Source organism: Aquarana catesbeiana, linkage group LG06, assembly GCF_042186555.1.
Source record: "Aquarana catesbeiana isolate 2022-GZ linkage group LG06, ASM4218655v1, whole genome shotgun sequence".
Taxonomy (NCBI): Eukaryota; Metazoa; Chordata; class Amphibia; order Anura; family Ranidae; genus Aquarana; species Aquarana catesbeiana.
Window position 1 is genome coordinate 36,113,659 of NC_133329.1, and position 18,326 is coordinate 36,131,984.

The following is an 18,326-nucleotide window of genomic DNA, read 5'->3' on the forward strand; positions in this document are numbered from 1 at the left end:
AATGAACACAGTAAGCAATCGGTACCAATCACTCCTGTGTCCATTCATCACTAATGCATAATAAACTGTGTTTGTGAATGAACAGGAAGTCTCAGAGTGCTTCCTATTCATTCATCTGTGCAGCTGAGGCTGATAAATCTATGTCCTCAGTAATTTTTGGACGGGTGGTGCCCTGTCAAGTAGGCTGTATGGGGCCCTGTTAATTCTAACAGCAGCCATGCACATGCATACCAGGTTTATTTATTTATTTTTTATGTAGTAATCTCAGCTGCTGGTGCATGTAGGCACAGGCAGTATCAGCACATTCCTGTGTAGTCTGATCCCTGGAGAATGCTATATGGAGAGTGATGGATGAAGGGCGTGTGATCAATTGCTCACATCAAAACGTATAAAATGTATTCGTATGAAAATAGAAGCAAATAAAAGCAAATAAAAGCAATTGAATAATACCAATACTACGTATCATGCAAACAGGTAACAAAATATAAATAACATGGAAATTTAAAAATTAAAAATGGGTTAAAAGTATCATAAGCCCATATTGAGGCGGGTGTTTAGAATTGGCTGACGTGTTGAGGATAACCTCTACATCAGAGACTTTGAGAACCAGGACGCAGTCTCTATGGGCCAGTAGGCCAAAATATGTACATCAACCTAATGGCTAGTTGGAAAAAATGGCCTGAACTAGGAAATACGATTTTCTGTGTTCCATACCAGTCCCGTTCAAGCGTTCTATGTGATAGTTGATGGTGTGTGTGTTCTCCTTTAAATTTGTAGAGAAGGGATTGTAGGGTGGTGTGGACCTGTCGCGGGCTGGATGGAAGAGAGATTTTTCGGCCTGCCTGTATCCTCCTGGGAGAGTGCTGTCCTGTATTAAGGAGGATGGAGGGGGGTGAAGATCTCTTGAGAGGATACTGCAGCCGAGTGTGCCCGCAGCTGTCTCTCTGCCTCAGATAAAGGAGGATACCTGGAGAATGCACTAAAGGGTGACTCCTGAGGACACTGCAAGGGAACAGAGCTACTCTAGCTGTTCCTTCATTGAAATTACATGTAAATTCATTATGTGCGAATGGGGCAAACAATATTTACAGACTATATTTGCTGCAATTCCAATGTGTGAATGCTGAAAATACCACACCATACCACAAATACCACACCAGACTGCTTGCAGCACTAACACAGTCCTGCTATAAGATCCCTTTCACACTGTGGCCACTCAGCGTTAGCTGTAAAGCGTAACTAGTTTTAGCGCAGCTTTTTGTCTGCTAGCGGGGAGCTTTAAACCCATGCTAGCAGATGAATAAAGGGTTAAAAGCATCCATGTTGCGGCGCTGTCAAAACGCTTTTCAGGCGTTTTGGCAGCGCTGCTCATTCATTCGCCCGAAAGATGCTGCTTGCAGGACTATTTTCTAATGTTCTGCAAGCGCTCCGCCCCAGTGTGAAAGCACTCAAACTTTCACATTGGGGTGACATGAGAGGCGTTTTTTCAGGTGCTTTACAGGCGCTAAAAAAACACCTCCAGTGTGAAAGGGGTCTAAGTCTTTGAGTCTTTTATCCCCATCATTACTAGTATGAAAAAAATAAAAATGACATATATATATATATATATATATATATATATATATATATATATATATATATATATATATATATATATATATATATATATATATATATATATATATATATATATACACATACATATACACACACACATACACACACACAGTGAGGATGGAAAGTATTCAGACCCCCTTAAATTTTTCACTCTTTGTTATAATGCATCCATTTGCTAAAATCATTTAAGTTCATTTTTTTTCCTCATTAATGTACACACAGCACCCCATATTGACAGAAAAACACAAAATTGTTGACATTTTTGCAGATTTATTAAAAAAGAAAAACTGAAATATCACATGGTCCTAAGTATTCAGACCCTTTGCTGTGACACTCATATATTTAACTCAGGTGCTGATCATTTCTTCTGATCATCCTGGAGATGATTCTACACCTTCATTTTAGTCCAGCTGTGTTTGATTATACTGGCTGGACTTGATTAGGAAAGCCACACACCTGTCTATATAAGACCTTACAGCTCACAGTGCATGTCAGAGAAAATGACAATCATGAGGTCAAAGGAACTGCCTGAAGAGCTCAGAGACAGAATTGTGGCAAGGCACAGATCTGGCCAAGGTTACAAAAACATTTCTGCTGCACTTAAGGTTCCTAAGAGCACAGTGGCCTCCATAATCCTTAAATGGAAGACGTTTGGGACGACCAGAACCCTTCCTAGAGCTGGCCGTCCGGCCAAACTGAGCTATCGGGGGAGAAGAGCCTTGGTGAGAGAGGTAAAGAAGAACCCCAATGATCACTGTGGCTGAGCTCCAGAGATGCAGTTGGGAGATGGGAGAAAGTTGTAGAAAGTCAACCACTACTGCAGCCCTCCACCAGTCAGGGCTTTATGGCAGAGTGGCCCGATGGAAGCCTCTCCTCAGTGCAAGACACATGAAAGCCCGCATGGAGTTTGCTAAAAAACACCTGAAGGACTCAAAGATGGTGAGAAATAAGATTCTCTGGTCTGATGAGACTAAGATAGAACTTTTTGGCCTTAATTCTAAGCGGTATGTGTGGAGAAAACCAGGCACTGCTCATCACCTGTCCAATACAGTCCCAACAATGAAGCATGGTGGTGGCAGCATCATGCTGTGGGGGCGTTTTTCAGCTGCAGGGACAGGACGACTGGTTGCAATCGAGGGAAAGATGAATGCGGCCAAGTACAGGGATATCCTGAATGAAACCCTTCTCCAGAGTGCTCAGGACCTCAGACTGGGCCGAAGGTTTACCTTCCAACAAGACAATGATCCTAAGCACACAGCTAAAATAATGAAGGAGTGGCTTCACAACAACTCCGTGACTGTTCTTGAATGGCCCAGCCATAGCCCTGACTTAAACCCAATTGAGCATCTCTGGAGAGACCTAAAAATGGCTGTCCACCAACGTTTACGATCCAACCTGACAGAACTGGAGAGGATCTGCAAGGAGGAATGGCAGAGAATCCCCAAATCCAGGTGTGAAAAACTTGTTGCATCTTTCCCAAAAAGACTCATGGCTGTATTCGATCAAAAGGGTGCTTCTACTAAATACTGAGCAAAGGGTCTGAATACTTAGGACCATGTGATATTTCAGTTTTTCTTTTTTAATAAATCTGCAAAAATGTCAACAATTCTGTGTTTTTCTGTCAATATGGGGTGCTGTGTGTACATTAATGAGGAAAAAAATGAACTTAAATGATTTTAGCAAATGGCTGCAATATAACAAAGAGTGAAAAATTTAAGGGGGGTCTGAATACTTTCCGTCCCCACTGTATATATATATGTATATATATATATATATATATATATATATATATATATATATATATATATATATATATATATATATATATATATATATAATCAATTGTAGACACTCTAACATTCACGCAAACCAATTGCTATACACTTATTGTGATTTTTGTTTTTACCAAAGACATGTAGCAGAATACATTTTGGCCTATATGTATGAAAAAAAAAATTTTTTTTTTATTGGATATGTTTTATAGCAAAAAAGTAAAAAACATTGTTTTTTTCTCTTTTTTTCTTGGAATTTGTCATTTATAGCGCAAAAAAAAAAAACAGTGGTGATCAAATACCACCAAAATAAAGCTCTACTTGTGGGAAAAAATATAAATATAAATATCATTTGTATACAGTGTTGCATGACTGAGCAATTACCAGTTAAAGTAGCACAGTGCTGAACAGCAAGTAATGGCCTGGTCATAAAGGGGGTAAAATCTTCCGGATGTCAAGTGGTTATGTGGACTACAGAAAATAGCTTGAGATTAAAGGACATAATAAAACCGCAGGGAGATGTATTCCTTACAGGAACTGAGAGCAAAATGGGACACATTTAGCCTGGATGTATGGAAATATAGGTAATTACAACATTTCTGGAGGAGCTTAACAAAATCACCTAGTTCAGTAAAAGAATTAAATCCGAAGTAGAGCTGCACAATTAATCGTCAAGAATCGTTATCGCGATCTTGACTAAAGTGTTTCACAATTCTTTCTATGCAAAGAATTCTCTCTGCTCTTCTGAAGCCACAGCCCTCAAAAGAAAGAGAAAAACTGGGCAGTCTGCCAAGAATCAAAACATTCTTTATCAGTTGAACTTAAGTATAAACATTATAACAATTTGTCAATGGAATAGACTTTGTGTGTAAGGCCCCTTACACACAAAGATCTCTCCGTTGATCTCCATTGAGCCGGCAGATGACAGGTCCAATCTGCTCACTGAGCAGGGAGGGGCTTGTCAGGTGCCTCTGCTGCCTATGGAGGGATCGGATAAAAAACGGACAGCTTGTCCGTTTTCATCAGATCTCACCCGATCCGATAGCGACGGACCTGGACGTAGGGCCATCTGTCTGCTTTTTGCGGATCGGACCGGGTCGGATGTCAGTGGACATGTCTCCGCTGACATCCATCGCTCCATAGGCTAACAGGTCCGCCGCCAAAACTGACAGGCGGACCTGAACGGTCCGATCGTGTGAAAGGGGCCTTAGTGAAAAAAGTTTAACCACTTAAACACTAAACCTTTTTCTGACATTTATTGGTTTCAAATTAAAATAATTTTTTTAATCTAGAAATCCTAATTATTGGTCTAAATGGGAACAAAATTTGGATCAGACAGTAACAGAAGATCAAAAGTGTAAAATATTAGGATTAATATATACAGTGTGTGTAGACTCAGAAGTAAAGGAAATTCATTTTAAAAAGATTTAATGTATAAAAAAGTTTTAAAAACTTACGTTTTTTCGGGAGCAGTGATTTTAATAATGCTTAAAGTGAAAAGTGTAATATTCCTTTAAATTTCGTACCTGGGGGGCGTCTATAGTATGCCTGTAAAGGGGCGCATGTTTCCCGTATTTAGAACAGTCTGACAGCAAAATTACATTTATAAAGAAAAAAAAGCATTTTAAAAACTACTCGCGGCTATAATGAATTGTCGGTTCGACAATACACATAGAGGTTCATTGATAAAAACGGCATGGGATTTCCCCACAGGGGAACCCCGAACCAAAATTTAAAGAAAAAATGCATGGGGGTCCCCCTAAATTCCATACCAGGCCCTTCAGGTCTGGTATGGCTATTAAGGGGAACCCCGCGCCAAAATTAAAAAAAAAATGGTGTGGGGGTCCCCCTAAATTCCATACCAGACCTGAAGGGTCTGACAACACGAGGAAAGCCATAGGGAAGTCCCCCGAAGTCCCCGTGCATCAGAGGAAGGCGGGGTCACCGGGTGGCCCCGCCCTCCATTATACAAGAAGTGTCAGAAGAACCAAAGCGTCACATGCCGGAAGACTCCCACTGAGGCGGATCGTGCGGACGGAGGGGAGAAGAAGCAGGAGGAAGATGTGGGACGAGAATAGCAGAGGAAGAATATGGAGAAGAAGAAGATGGAAAAGAAGGAGGAAGAACAGCGAAGGAAGATCAGAAGAAAGAAGATGAAAGAAGAAGAAATTAATAAAGGACTTGTCAAAAACCGTCTCTTGTGTTTAACCTTTTTTGACACTTTTTTTGTGAAATGGTAGGGGTACACTTGTACCCCATTACCAATTCACACAGGGGGGCGGGTGTTTTTTAACCTTTTTTAAACACTTTTTTTGTGAAATGGTAGGGGTACATTTGTAACCCATTACCAATTCACACAGGGGGCGGGATCTGGGGCTTCCAGATTCCAATAAGCCCCCCGCCCGCAGACCCCGACAACCTCCGGGCAAGGGTTGTGGGGATGAGGCCCTTCTCCCCATCAACATGGGGACAAGTTGCTTTGGGGGGCTACCCCAAAGCACCCTCCCAATGTTGAGGCCATGTGGCCTGGTATGGTTCCGGAGGGGGGGCGCTCTCTGGTCCCCCCTCTTTTCCTGGGGCCTGCCAGGTTGCGTGCTCGGATAAGGGTCTGGTATGGATTTTTGGGGGGAACCCACACCATTTTTTTTTAATTTTGGCGTAGGGTTCCCCTTAATATCCATGACAGACCTGAAGGGCCTGGTATGGAATTCAGGGGGACCCTCACTCATTTCCTTTTTTTTTTTGGTTCGGGGTTCCCCTGTGGGGAAATCCCACGCCGTTTTTATCAATAAACTTTTATGTGTATTGTCGGACCAACAATTCATCATAGCCGCAGGTAGTTTTAAATGACTTTTTTCCTTTACAAATGTAATTTTGCTGTCAGACTGTTCTAAATACGGGAAACATGTGCCCCTTTACAGGCATACTATAGACACCCCCCAGGTACGAAATTTAAAGGAATATTACACTTTTATTGTTTCGCTTTAAGCATTATTAAAATCACTGCTCCCGAAAAAACTGACATTTTTAAAACTTTTTTTGCATTGATACATATCCCCTGGGGCAGGACCCAGGTCCCCAAACACTTTTTATGACAATACCATGCATATAAGCCTTTAAAATGAGCACTTTTGATTTCTCCCATAGATTTTTAAAGGGTGTTCTGCAGCTTTCGAATTTGCTGCGAACACCCCAAATTGTTCGCTGTTCGGCGAACTGGCGAACAGCCAATGTTCGAGTCGAACTCATGTTCGACCCGAACATAAAGCCCATCCCTAGAGGTCAGTGGGGAAACAACAAATGTGGAGTGGCTAGTGGAAGTAGACCAGATTTGTCTTTTGGAGGACTTGATAAATATTCATAGAGATACTTATGATAAGTTTTATAAAGTTTTAATTACTCTAATTGGTGGACTCAAAAGATATACATCACATAAAAACAATCCTCAGAGGTAACATCCCATTATCATTCTATGTAAAACAAGAGACCATCCATTGGGGGTGAAGACAAAAAGCAGGGCTTTTAAATGTACCTCCATTGAGATGCCTTCACAGATTTGTGCTTCTATGTGCACAGAAGAGAGAATAGAAGGGCAGGTGGAAAAGATAAAGTTGATCTTTGGGAGGAGAGGTTAGGGCAGTAATTCTCAACCAAGGTTTTGTAGAACTCTAGGGTTCCTCCAGAGGTTGTTTGGGGTTCTTTGAGCTGTGACTGAATGACCCGTTTGATGGTGTCTGCAAAGTTATGGGGCCAATGTCACTTGGCAGAACCAGCTACATGACACCAATGATCTTTTAGCTGTCTACAAAGGTGACATTCTGAGCACCACTATAAGGGGGCGTCCTTCCCACTGGCCGGCAGTAATAAGAGGAATGTAAGAGGCTTTTTTTTCCCTACTGACCTCCCCAATAAATTGGTTTTAGCAGGGGCTCCCTAAGACCTGAAAATTATTTTATGGGTTCCTTTGGGGTTAAAAAAAAATTGAGAAATAATGGGTAAGGGGTTCTCTTGGGAGAGTGAGGAACTGCCTTGGACCCTTTGCTTTATCTCTAGAATGACAGGAGCCGTCTTTATCTCACTTTAATAGTCCTCCTTATAGAAATGTAGTCTAATATGGGCACTGTAATATAATTAGAAAAGTGTCATTAAGATTGGAATAAATGAATTAGTAATACATATGTTTATAGTTCACTTTTTGAGGGATTGGAGAATGGGGGGAAGTTTGAGGGTTTAATGAGTTTTGTTTACTTTAATGTGTGATAGAAAGAAGTCCATTTGAAAACTACTCTCTGAGTCTGTCTTCCCTTATGTGTCATGTTTATATGTGAGAATATAGAGATGTATTCATGATAATAACAAGGCAATCATTTTTGTAATTATATGTGCAAAAAAAACAATTAAAAGATGACATACAATAAAAATCAAAATATACTCCAATAGAAATGAAACCACCACAAAACAGTGTAAAAGTGACTACTGACCTCAAATCAACATAAAAAATATAGGACAAATGGGCCTCCAATAGTAAGGGATACGAAGGGCAGTAAATAGGTTGGTTGGCAGCAATCAGAATTAAAGTACAGTTTCCTAGATGACCCTAATCTGCCCCTATGTAATTTGCCGGTCCTTTTATACAACAGCTTCTGATACACTATGGTGGCTCTTCGCTCCCTTTTATTGTGAAAGGGGAGCTGGTACATAACAGAACCCCCATTATTGACCCGTATAAGCCTGCTGGCCATCGTTTTTTATCCAATGCAGTGCATTATGGTTACAAGGAATGCAAGCTGCTGAATTACATCATTACTCTGCGGGGACAATGGAACTTGAACAGGCAGGATCCACCTCAAACCCATGGTGGAACCAAACCTGAACCCCATCCCTAATGGTCACTAAATGGTGTGAATAGGAGGACAGGTGGACTTACCCAAAGTGGAGGGTCTGGATGTCAGTTCTCTGATGTGATCTCAGTGCTGAACACACTGACAGTGGAGGACTGGAGGAGTCTGGATGTTTTATATGTGTGTGTTGGAGGGGGGGAGGGGCACATCCTCTCATCTTCTGAAATAAGGAACAAATCATCCGGCAATCCAGCTGAGAAAACCCACCACAGATCTACACCCAAAACCTCCAACACCCAGCCAGGGTGTCTAAAAATGACTTGTCATGAACTGTTCTAATTCTTCTAATTCTGCATGTGTGTCCTGTAAGTTGAGAGTAATTCTCAGTATCTGTTCTTATTCTGTATGTATGGACTCTGCACAGTACTACTTCACTTGTCCTGTATGTTGGGTGAAATTCTCATTATCTGTTCTTATTCTGTATGTATGGACTCTGCACAGTACCACTTCTCTTGTCCTGTATGTCGGGTGTAATTCTCGGTATCTGTTCTTATTCTGTATGTATGGACTCTGCACAGTACTACTCCTCTTGTCCTGTATGTCGGGTGTAATTCTCAGTATATACTCTTATTCTGTATGTATGGAGATTTTTATTTGTAAAAAACAAACAAGATACATAATAACAAACTAACTGACTGAAAATAACATAATTACAACAATTACTGACATGTTGTTTAGGTCAAAAACTTAGCAGTTAAAGGTCATTAATAGGAAATAAATGTCATGTGACAATAAGACTCCTTTCCATAAGTCTATACTTCTCCAACATTTCATTATAAGTCAGAATCAGAGTCACTCTGCCCACTACCAGTTCCCATATCAGATTCTGCGTATCCAGGATCAGGGGGCGGACACCTTTTAGTGGGCGGGTCATCCTCTGAGCCAATCACATACTCCTTTTCCACTCTTTTTAATTCCTGCTCCAGTTCCTGGGCCTCTAGAGAATAGGAGTCGGCATCCGAATCTGATAACGCTTCATACCTATTGGTGGAAACTGCCGTACCCACTTCTGGTGCCCCTTTCACTTTTTTAGCTGGCTTCTGCACTAATGTCCAGTCACTTTCGGGTTTACGGGTAGATTTATCTTTTTTATTCCTCCTCTTCTGACCAGTGATCTTCACAGAGACAGGAACTGTAACAGAAGAGGAGTGTGCGGCCGGCTGCTCCTCAGCCTGCTGAACACTGTCTGTCTGCCCGGGAGTAGTCTCCTGGACCTCCGGGACCACCTCCTCCCTAGTCAATACAGCTCCATTCATTAAGGCTTCCTCCTTTAGTTGTTCTGCTGCAGCCAACAATTCATTGTCTGCAGATTCCCCATCCCTATTATGGAAGGCCTCCGGGCAATCCCTGTGGAAATGGCCAAGCCCACCACATAGATTGCACTTAACCTTCTCACAGGTAGAACTGATGTGGCCAACCTCCCCACAAAGATTACACTTGAGGATCGTACAAACATTCGCCACATGGCAAGATTTACCACATTTATAACATAACCTGGGCTGACCTGCATAGAAGCAAACTCCTCTCTCCGGCCCAATGAAAAAAGAGTTTGGTAGGTTATGGGTAACATTGTTACTTTGCCTCAACTTAACAAGAACCCTCCAACCACCAGTCCAGATCCCATCACTGTCTTTAGTTTTTGTCAACTCAGAAACCATTTCACAATGTCTTCTAAGCCAGATGACAATATCCTGGGGGGCAGGGCCGGTCCTAGACGGGGTGCACGGGGTGCAGTGCACCCAGGCGCCAGAGAGGTGGGGGCGCTGAAGCGCCAAAGTGCTCCACTGCTCCCTTCCCTCCTCCTCCTCCTCCCCTTGATTGTGTCCGGCGGCAGAAGAAGAAGAAAGGCGCCGCTGTTTGCTGCTCAAGCCCCTCCTCAGAGAAAGAGAGCAGCTGCCAGCCGGAGATGACATCGGAGGCAGAGCGGCTGGTCTCTGCGTGGAGAGAGACCAGCCAAACAGTGATGTCGCACGGGGGGGGGGAGCGGAGGAGCGGTCCGTGCCTGACACATTCTCCTCTCTGTGTCTCCCGCTCCTGCCTGCTTTGATCTGCTCTGCTCTCCACCTGGGCGGTGCGGCTGGCTGCAGTGCACACTGTCCTCTCCTCTCCAGCTGCCGCCCGGGTGTATTTATGTACCCTAATGGAGGGGGGGGGCTGTACTGTACTAATGGAGGGGGGGGCTGTACTAATGGAGGGGGGCTGTAATGTACTAATGGAGGGGGGGCTGTAATAATGGAGGGGGGGCTGCACTAATGGAGGGGGGCTGTAATGTACTAATGGAGGGGGGCTGTACTAATGGGGGGTCTGTACTAATAATGGGGGGGCTGTACTAAAAATGGGGGGGTCTGTACTAATGGGGGGGTCTGTACTAATCCAGAGGGGGTCTGTACTAATGGAGGGGGTCTGTATTAATGGGGGGGTTCTGTACTAATGGAGGGGGGTCTGTACTAATGGGGGGGTCTGTACTAATGGGGAGGTTCTGTACTAATGGAGGGGGGTCTGTCCTGGGGGTCTGTACTAATGGAGAGGGGGTCTGTACTAATGGAGGGGGGGTCTGTACTAATGGAGGGGGGTCTGTCCTTGGGCTCTGTACTAATGGAGAGGGGATCTGTACTAATGGGGTCTGTACTAATGGAGAGGGGGTCTGTACTAATGGAGGGGGGGTCTGTACTGGGGGGTCTGTACTAATGGAGAGGGGGTCTGTCCTGGGGGTCTGTACTAATGGAGAGGGGGTCTGTACTAATGGAGGGGGGGTCTGTACTAATGGAGGGGGGGTCTGTACTAATGGAGGGGGGTCTGTCCTGGGGGGTCTGTACTAATGGGGTCTGTACTAATGGAGGGGGGGTCTGTACTAATGGGGGGTCTGTACTGGGGGGTCTGTACTAATGGAGGGGGGTCTGTCCTGGGGGTCTGTACTAATGGAGGGGGCTCTGTACTAATGGAGGGGGGTCTATACTAATGGAGAGGGGGTCTGTCCTGGGGGGTCTGTACTAATGGAGGGGGGTCTGTCCTGGGGGGTCTGTACTAATGGAGAGGGGGTCTGTACTAATGGAGGGGGGGGTCTGTACTAATGGAGGGGGGTCTGTCCTGGGGGGTCTGTACTAATGGAGAGGGGGTCTGTACTAATGGGGTCTGTACTAATGGAGGGGGGGTCTGTACTAATGGGGGGGTCTGTACTGGGGGGTCTGTACTAATGGAGGGGGGTCTGTCCTGGGGGGTCTGTACTAATGGAGGGGGGTCTGTACTAATGGAGGGGGGTCTGTACTAATGGAGAGGGGGTCTGTCCTGGGGGGTCTGTACTAATGGAGGGGGGGTCTGTCCTGGGGGGTCTGTACTAATGGGGGGGTCTGTACTAATGGGGTCTGTACTAATGGAGGGGGGTCTGTACTACTGGGGGTCTGTACTAATGGAGGGGGGGTCTGTACTAATGGAGAGGGGGTCTGTCCTGGGGGGTCTGTACTAATGGAGGGGGGGTCTTTACTAATGGAGGGGGGGCTGTACTAATGGAGGGGGGGTCTGTACTAATGGAGGGGGGGTCTGTACTAATGGGGGGGTCTGTCCTGGGAGGTCTGTACTAATGGAGGGGTGGTTTGTCCTGTGGGGTCTGTACTAATGGAGAGGGAGATCTGTCCTGGGGGGGTCTGTACTAATAGAGGGGGGTTACCTGGGGGGGGATCACTGGGTAATTTATACTTAGTGTGGGTTCTGCACTGACGGAGGGGGGTCTATATGTAGTGGAGGGGGGTCTGTACTGAGGGACGACTATAGTTGGTGGAAGGGGGGTGACCCTAACCCTAGTGAAGCCAATGCAGCTGCGGGCTCTCCTTTTCCCCCCTCCCTCTCCTTTCCCCCCTCCCTCTCCTTTCCCCATTCCCTCTCCTCCTGCGTGCTGCTGTACTAGTGAGCGGTGCTTGCCAGCACAGCTGCCCACAATGTTTCTTCCCCCGCCTTCATATCAACCAGGGAGGAAACAGTATAGAAAAAGGAGCAGAGAAGAGGATTGTGGGACATATAGTCCCGAGGACTGGCAGCCCCACTGTAACACAGAAACTGCAGCCCACACAGCATGCTCAGCTGAATGGGAAAGAGAGAGAGAGACAGGAGCCTGGGAAAGCTTTCAGGGAAGTACACCCAGGACTCCAGAGGGAGAAGACAGTGCTGAGAGAACACCATCAGAGAGAGAACCCTGCTGCCCTGCGCCACCAGAGGGAAAGCCACACAGCCTAGCGCCATCCCTGGCAGAGAAAGGAATGGAGTCATTGCAGGAATACAGATCTGGGTGCTACTCAGCGGAGTCACCATGGGCAATTCAGAGTGAGCTGACTCCTGATCAGAGGAACCGTTGCTGTATCGCTGGGTCAGGTGAGAGGGCCGATCGGCCATTATGTACTAGTGTCCATAGGAACTGCAGTCTCTGACCATCTCCTGTAGTATGTCTGCAGTCTCTGACCATCTCTTGTAGTATGTCTGCAGTCTCTGACCATCTCTTGTATTATGTCTGCAGTCTCTGAGCATCTCCTGTACTATGTCTGCAGTCTCTGATCATCTCCTGTAGTATGTCTGCAGTCTCTGACCATCTCCTGTCCTATGATTGCAGTCTCTGACCGTCTCTTGTATCATAACTACAGTCTCTGACCATCTCCTGTACTATGTCTGCAGTCTCTGGGCATCTCCTGTACTATGTCTGCAGTCTCTGATCATCTCCTGTACTATGTCTGCAGTCCCTGATCATCTCCTGTACTATGTCTGCAGTCTCTGGGCATCTCCTGTACTATGTCTGCAGTCTCTGATCATCTCCTGTACTATGTCTGCAGTCCCTGATCATCTCCTGTACTATGTCTGCAGTCTCTGGGCATCTCCTGTACTATGTCTGCAGTCTCTGATCATCTCCTGTACTATGTCTACAGTCTCTGACCATCTCTTGTACTATGCCTGCAGTCTCTGGGCATTTCCTGTACTATGTCTGCAGTCTCTGACCATCTCTTATATCCTGTCTGCAGTCTCTGATCATCTCCTGTACTATGTCTGCAGTCTCTGACCATCTCCTGTACTATGTCTGCAGTCTCTGGGCATCTCCTGTACTATGTCTGCAGTCTCTGGGCATCTCCTGTACTATGTCTGCAGTCTCTGATCATCTCCTGTACTATGTCTGCAGTCTCTGATCATCTCCTGTTCTATGATTGCTTTCTCTGACCATCACCTGTACTATGATTGCAGTCTCTGATCGTCTCTTGTATCATAACTACAGTCTCTGACCATCTCCTGTACTATGTCTGCAGTCTCTGATCATCTCCTGTTCTATGATTGCTTTCTCTGACCATCACCTGTACTATGATTGCAGTCTCTGATCGTCTCTTGTATCATAACTACAGACTCTGACCATCTCCTGTACTATGTCTGCAGTCTCTGATCATCTCCTGTACTATGTCTGCAGTCCCTGATCATCTCCTGTACTATGTCTGCAGTCTCTGGGCATCTCCTGTACTATGTCTGCAGTCTCTGATCATCTCCTGTACTATGTCTACAGTCTCTGACCATCTCTTATATCCTGTCTGCAGTCTCTGATCATCTCCTGTACTATGTCTGCAGTCTCTGACCATCTCCTGTACTATGTCTGCAGTCTCTGGGCATCTCCTGTACTATGTCTGCAGTCTCTGATCATCTCCTGTACTATGTCTGCAGTCTCTGATCATCTCCTGTACTATGTCTGCAGTCTCTGATCATCTCCTGTACTATGTCTGCAGTCTCTGATCATCTCCTGTACTATGTCTGCAGTCTCTGATCATCTCCTGTACTATGTCTGCAGTCTCTGACCATCTCCTGTACTATGTCTGCAGTCTCTGACCATCTCCTGTACTATGTCTGCAGTCTCTGACCATCTCCTGTACTATGTCTGCAGTCTCTGACCATCTCCTGTATCATGTCTGCAGTCTCTGACCATCTCCTGTATCATGTCTGCAGTCTCTGACCATCTCCTGTATCATGTCTGCAGTCTCTGACCATCTCCTGTATCATGTCTGCAGTCTCTGACCATCTCCTGTATCATGTCTGCAGTCTCTGATCATCTCCTGTACTATGTCTGGGGGCTTTTTCTAACAGACTCTCTAACGGAAGCCCTCTTTGTGTGCATCAGAGAGACTCCCCTCCAGGTCTCATTCGTGTACGCTCTTCCTGTATTTTTTTTATTGTTAAAAGATCATGGGAGGATCTATTCCTAGGGTAACAAAGACTTCTTAGGGGAGCATCTCTGTGTTTGAGTCGTTGCCATAGAAACATTTATAAAGGGGAGGAGTTCGTAAGATGACCACGCCCATGTGGGGGCGCCGGAAATATTTCTGCACCCAGGCGCCGGTGACCCTAGGATCGGCCCTGCTGGGGGGACACAGATTCATTCCAGAAAATTATGTTAACATTTGCTTGTCAGGTTTGGAGCTGGGAATAAAGATGAAATTCCTCCAACCCTCTTTGTCCCGCAAACGACTGAAACTGGCCCAGAACCTGTCTAAGTCAGACATGAGCTTAAAGCTGACATCATAACCTTGTCTGTCAGGGAGATTGATGACTGCCAGTATGTCTGCAGGCGCAAACCCCATCTGATTACACAGCAACTCCCTTACTACAAACCACCTATCAGGGAGCTCCTCTCTGGAACCCCTATGCTTCAATCTGACCACATTTCTCCTCTTAAAGGCCTGACCAGTATAACTGTTACTGGTGGAAAAAGAAGGGGCCCCACGGCTCCAGGCATTCCGAGGAGGGACATGACCAGATGGACCAGCATTCCCTTATGGAGCAGGTGGTGGATCCACCAAAGGGGGGAAGTCCTGAGGGTTATTCTGAACTGACTCCTCCTCTCAGAGCCCTCAGACTGCTGATTAGGGATGAGCTTCAAGTTCGAGTCGAACTCATGTTCGACTCGAACATTGGCTGTTCGCAAGTTTGCCGAACAGCGAACAATTTGGGGTGTTCGCGGCAAATTCGAATGCCGCGGAACACCCTTTAAAAGTCTATAAGAGAAATCAAAAGTGCTAATTTTAAAGGCTTATATGCAAGTTATTGTCATAAAAAGTGTTTGGGGACCCGGGTCCTGCCCCAGGGGACATAGATCAATGCAAAAAAAAGTTTTAAAAACGGTCGTTTTTTCAGGAGCAGTGATTTTAATAATGCTTAAAGTCAAACAATAAAAGTGTAATATCCCTTTAAATTTCGTACCTGGGGGGTGTCTATAGTATGCCTGTAAAGGGGCGCATGTTTCCCGTGTTTAGAACAGTCTGACAGCAAAATGACATTTGGAAGGAAAAAACCCATTTAAAACTACCCGCGGCTATTGCATTGCCGACAATACACATAGAAGTTCATTGATAAAAAATGGCATGAGAATTCCCCACAGGGGAACCCCGAACCAAAATTTAAAAAAAAAATGACGTGGGAGTCCCCCTAAATTACATACCAGGCCCTTCAGGTCTGGTATGGATATTAGGGGAACCCCGGCCAAAATTAAAAAAAAAAAATGACGCGGGGTTCCCCCTAAATTCCATACCAGACCCTTCAGGTCTGGTATAAGCCTTTAAAATTAGCACTTTTGATTATTCATGTTCGTGTCCCATAGACGTGTTCGCGTGTTCGAGCGAACTTTTTTCCTGTTCGCATGTTCTGGTGCGAACCGAACAGGGGGGTGTTCGGCTCATCCCTACTGCTGATGACCCCATTCAGATATACCAGCATTGATAACATCAGAATTATTCACCACATCAATATTAGTGACATCATCACTGCACCTCATATCATCATTACTAGCAGCATCATTACTAGTTACCCCAGTGTTACTCCCACCATGAACACCAGTCACCCCAGCATGGCTCCCACCAGGAGTACTAGTGGCCGCAGCACTGTTCTCACAATCCATGTGCTGGGAGTCCACCATGTCACTCCTCTGAGTCTCCTGTACTGTGAATGTCTGCTGGGTTACTCTGATGTTCCCACCACCCTCCAGAGCTGGAAGTCCAGCAGGAGGATCTACTCCAACCTCATTGTCCTCCAGAGGTTGCACAGTCTTCCCTTCAGGAGACACATGTGGTGGCTGCATACGTTGGACTGGATCCCCAGAGTCTGACTCTGTAGAAGACTCAATCCTTCCACTCAATCCCACCTCAAATCGATCACGATTGCGGTACACCTCCACCACTGGTCCCAGTTCTTCCAGAACAGTATCAATGTCCTTTGACACACCGGCCAGTTCAATGCCCAGGGAGTTCAGTTTGCTGTCATATAACATTTCCTTCTTGGGGTTGGCAGCTTTAAGTCTATATACAGAGTCAATCTGCTTCTGGATTCTAGTCTTGGCTTTTCTCAGGGTCTCCATTCTTTTTGCCAGGGAAGGAATCTTGTCAGCCAGGTGCAGCGCAGGTTCACACTTTAACCCTTTCTTCGTTGCTGCAGGATGCTTGAAATCCTGATCCACCTTCCCATTACCAGTACTAGTCTGAGGGTCTCTGCTGGGTGTAGATGGTTTCACTGGGGTGGATTCTGGAAAATTATTACCACCCTCCTCTTTATTCTGCTGCAGCTTAGAGCGTGATGAACGTCTCTGGCTGCTGCCCACCATTACACACTGTTGTAAGTTCTCTTTAATGGTTTTCTGTTCTAAGGAAGTTCTGGTGTATTTGCGAGGAGTACTGGGAGAAACCGATGTCTCTGCTCCACTCTGAGCTCTATGAGCTGCACTCTGCTGAGCATGCTGTGGTTGTAATGGCTGACAGCCTTGGATCACGCTTCCAGAAGTTGGACTGTACTGGGTGGTATTAGTATGTTCCTGGACTGAATGAGCCCCACTCTGCGGGATTTGCATTGACTGTAATGACTGGCTGGATTGAGTTGCACTTCCAGTGTTTGGACTGTGCTGAGCAATAACATGTCTCTGAACAGACTGAGCTGCACTGTGCTGGGCTTGCAATGGCTGGCTGGATTGGATCATGCTTCCAGAACTTGGACTGTACTGGGTGGTATTTGTATGTTCCTGGACTGAATGAGCCCCACTCTGAGGGGTTCTTTGAGTTGCACTTCCAGAGTTTGGACTGTGCTGAGCAATAATAACAAGTCTCTGAACAGACTGAGCTGCACTGTGCTGGGCGTGCTGGGCTTGCTGGGCCTGCAATGACTGGCTGGACTGAGAACTCTTTTGCTGAATAACATCATCAGACTTCCTCTTATCAGTATTATCGGTACTTTTCATACAAACATTTCCATGTCTACTTACAGTCTCTGCAAGTGTCTTCCCATTCCCAGAGCTCTGTCCTCCGGCTTCACCACCAACCACAGCTTCACCAGACAGTCCTTGGACACAAGCCTGGGACTCTCCTGAGAGAGATCCCCACCCAGGGGAGCCCAACCCTTGGCTTGTACCAGACATCAGAGGAGCTCAGCACCACACAGACTTCAGCTGCTCCACAAGCAGCCACACCCTCTGCACAGTACTACTTCTCTTGTCCTGTATGTCGGGTGTAATTCTCAGTATCTGTCCTTATTCTGTATATATGGACTCTGCACAGTACTACTTCTCTTGTCCTGTATGTCGGGTGTAATGCTCGGTATATATTCTTATTCTGTATGTATGGACTCTGCACAGTACTACTTCTCTTGTCCTGTATACTGGATGTAATTCTCAGTATCTGTTCTTATTCTGTATGTATGGACTCTGCACAGTACCACTTCTCTTGTCCTGTATGTCGGGTGTAATTCTCAGTATCTGTTCTTATTCTGTATGTATGGACTCTGCACAGTAGCTCATACTGTAGGTGCAATGGGTCAAACATGTAAATACTATATTATGGCCACTAGATGGAGCTCCAGCTACATAGATCTTCTTTGCAAATATAGGATGTAACAATTCTCCAGAATGCTAGAATTAGAAATTAAGGTACAGTGGAACCTTGGATTATGAGCATAATCTGTTCCAGGAGAATGCTTGTAATCCAAAGCACTAGCATATCAAAGCGAGTTTCCCCATAGAAGTCAATGGAAACAAAGATAATTAATT

The 18,326-nt window shown here is 45.4% G+C and overlaps 2 protein-coding genes across 3 annotated transcripts in view; both read right to left on the reverse strand.

The window, feature by feature from the left end:
• LOC141148310 (guanylate-binding protein 1-like) overlaps positions 1 to 18,326 on the reverse strand; it is a 1,084,899-nt gene that overhangs the window by 623,446 nt on the left and 443,127 nt on the right. The gene's annotated exons all lie outside the window — the stretch shown is intronic.
• The window catches only part of LOC141148305 (perforin-1-like), a 33,488-nt gene that overhangs the window by 12,465 nt on the left and 2,697 nt on the right, over positions 1 to 18,326 (reverse strand). Inside the window, exon 1 of one of the 2 annotated variants that reach the window (XM_073635605.1) lies at positions 8,317 to 8,401. The exons of the other annotated variant lie outside the window; for it this stretch is intronic. The gene's annotated coding sequence lies outside the window, so the exon portion shown is untranslated. Of the gene's footprint in view, positions 1 to 8,316; positions 8,402 to 18,326 lie in introns of those variants that run through there. 2 annotated transcript variants of the gene reach the window in all.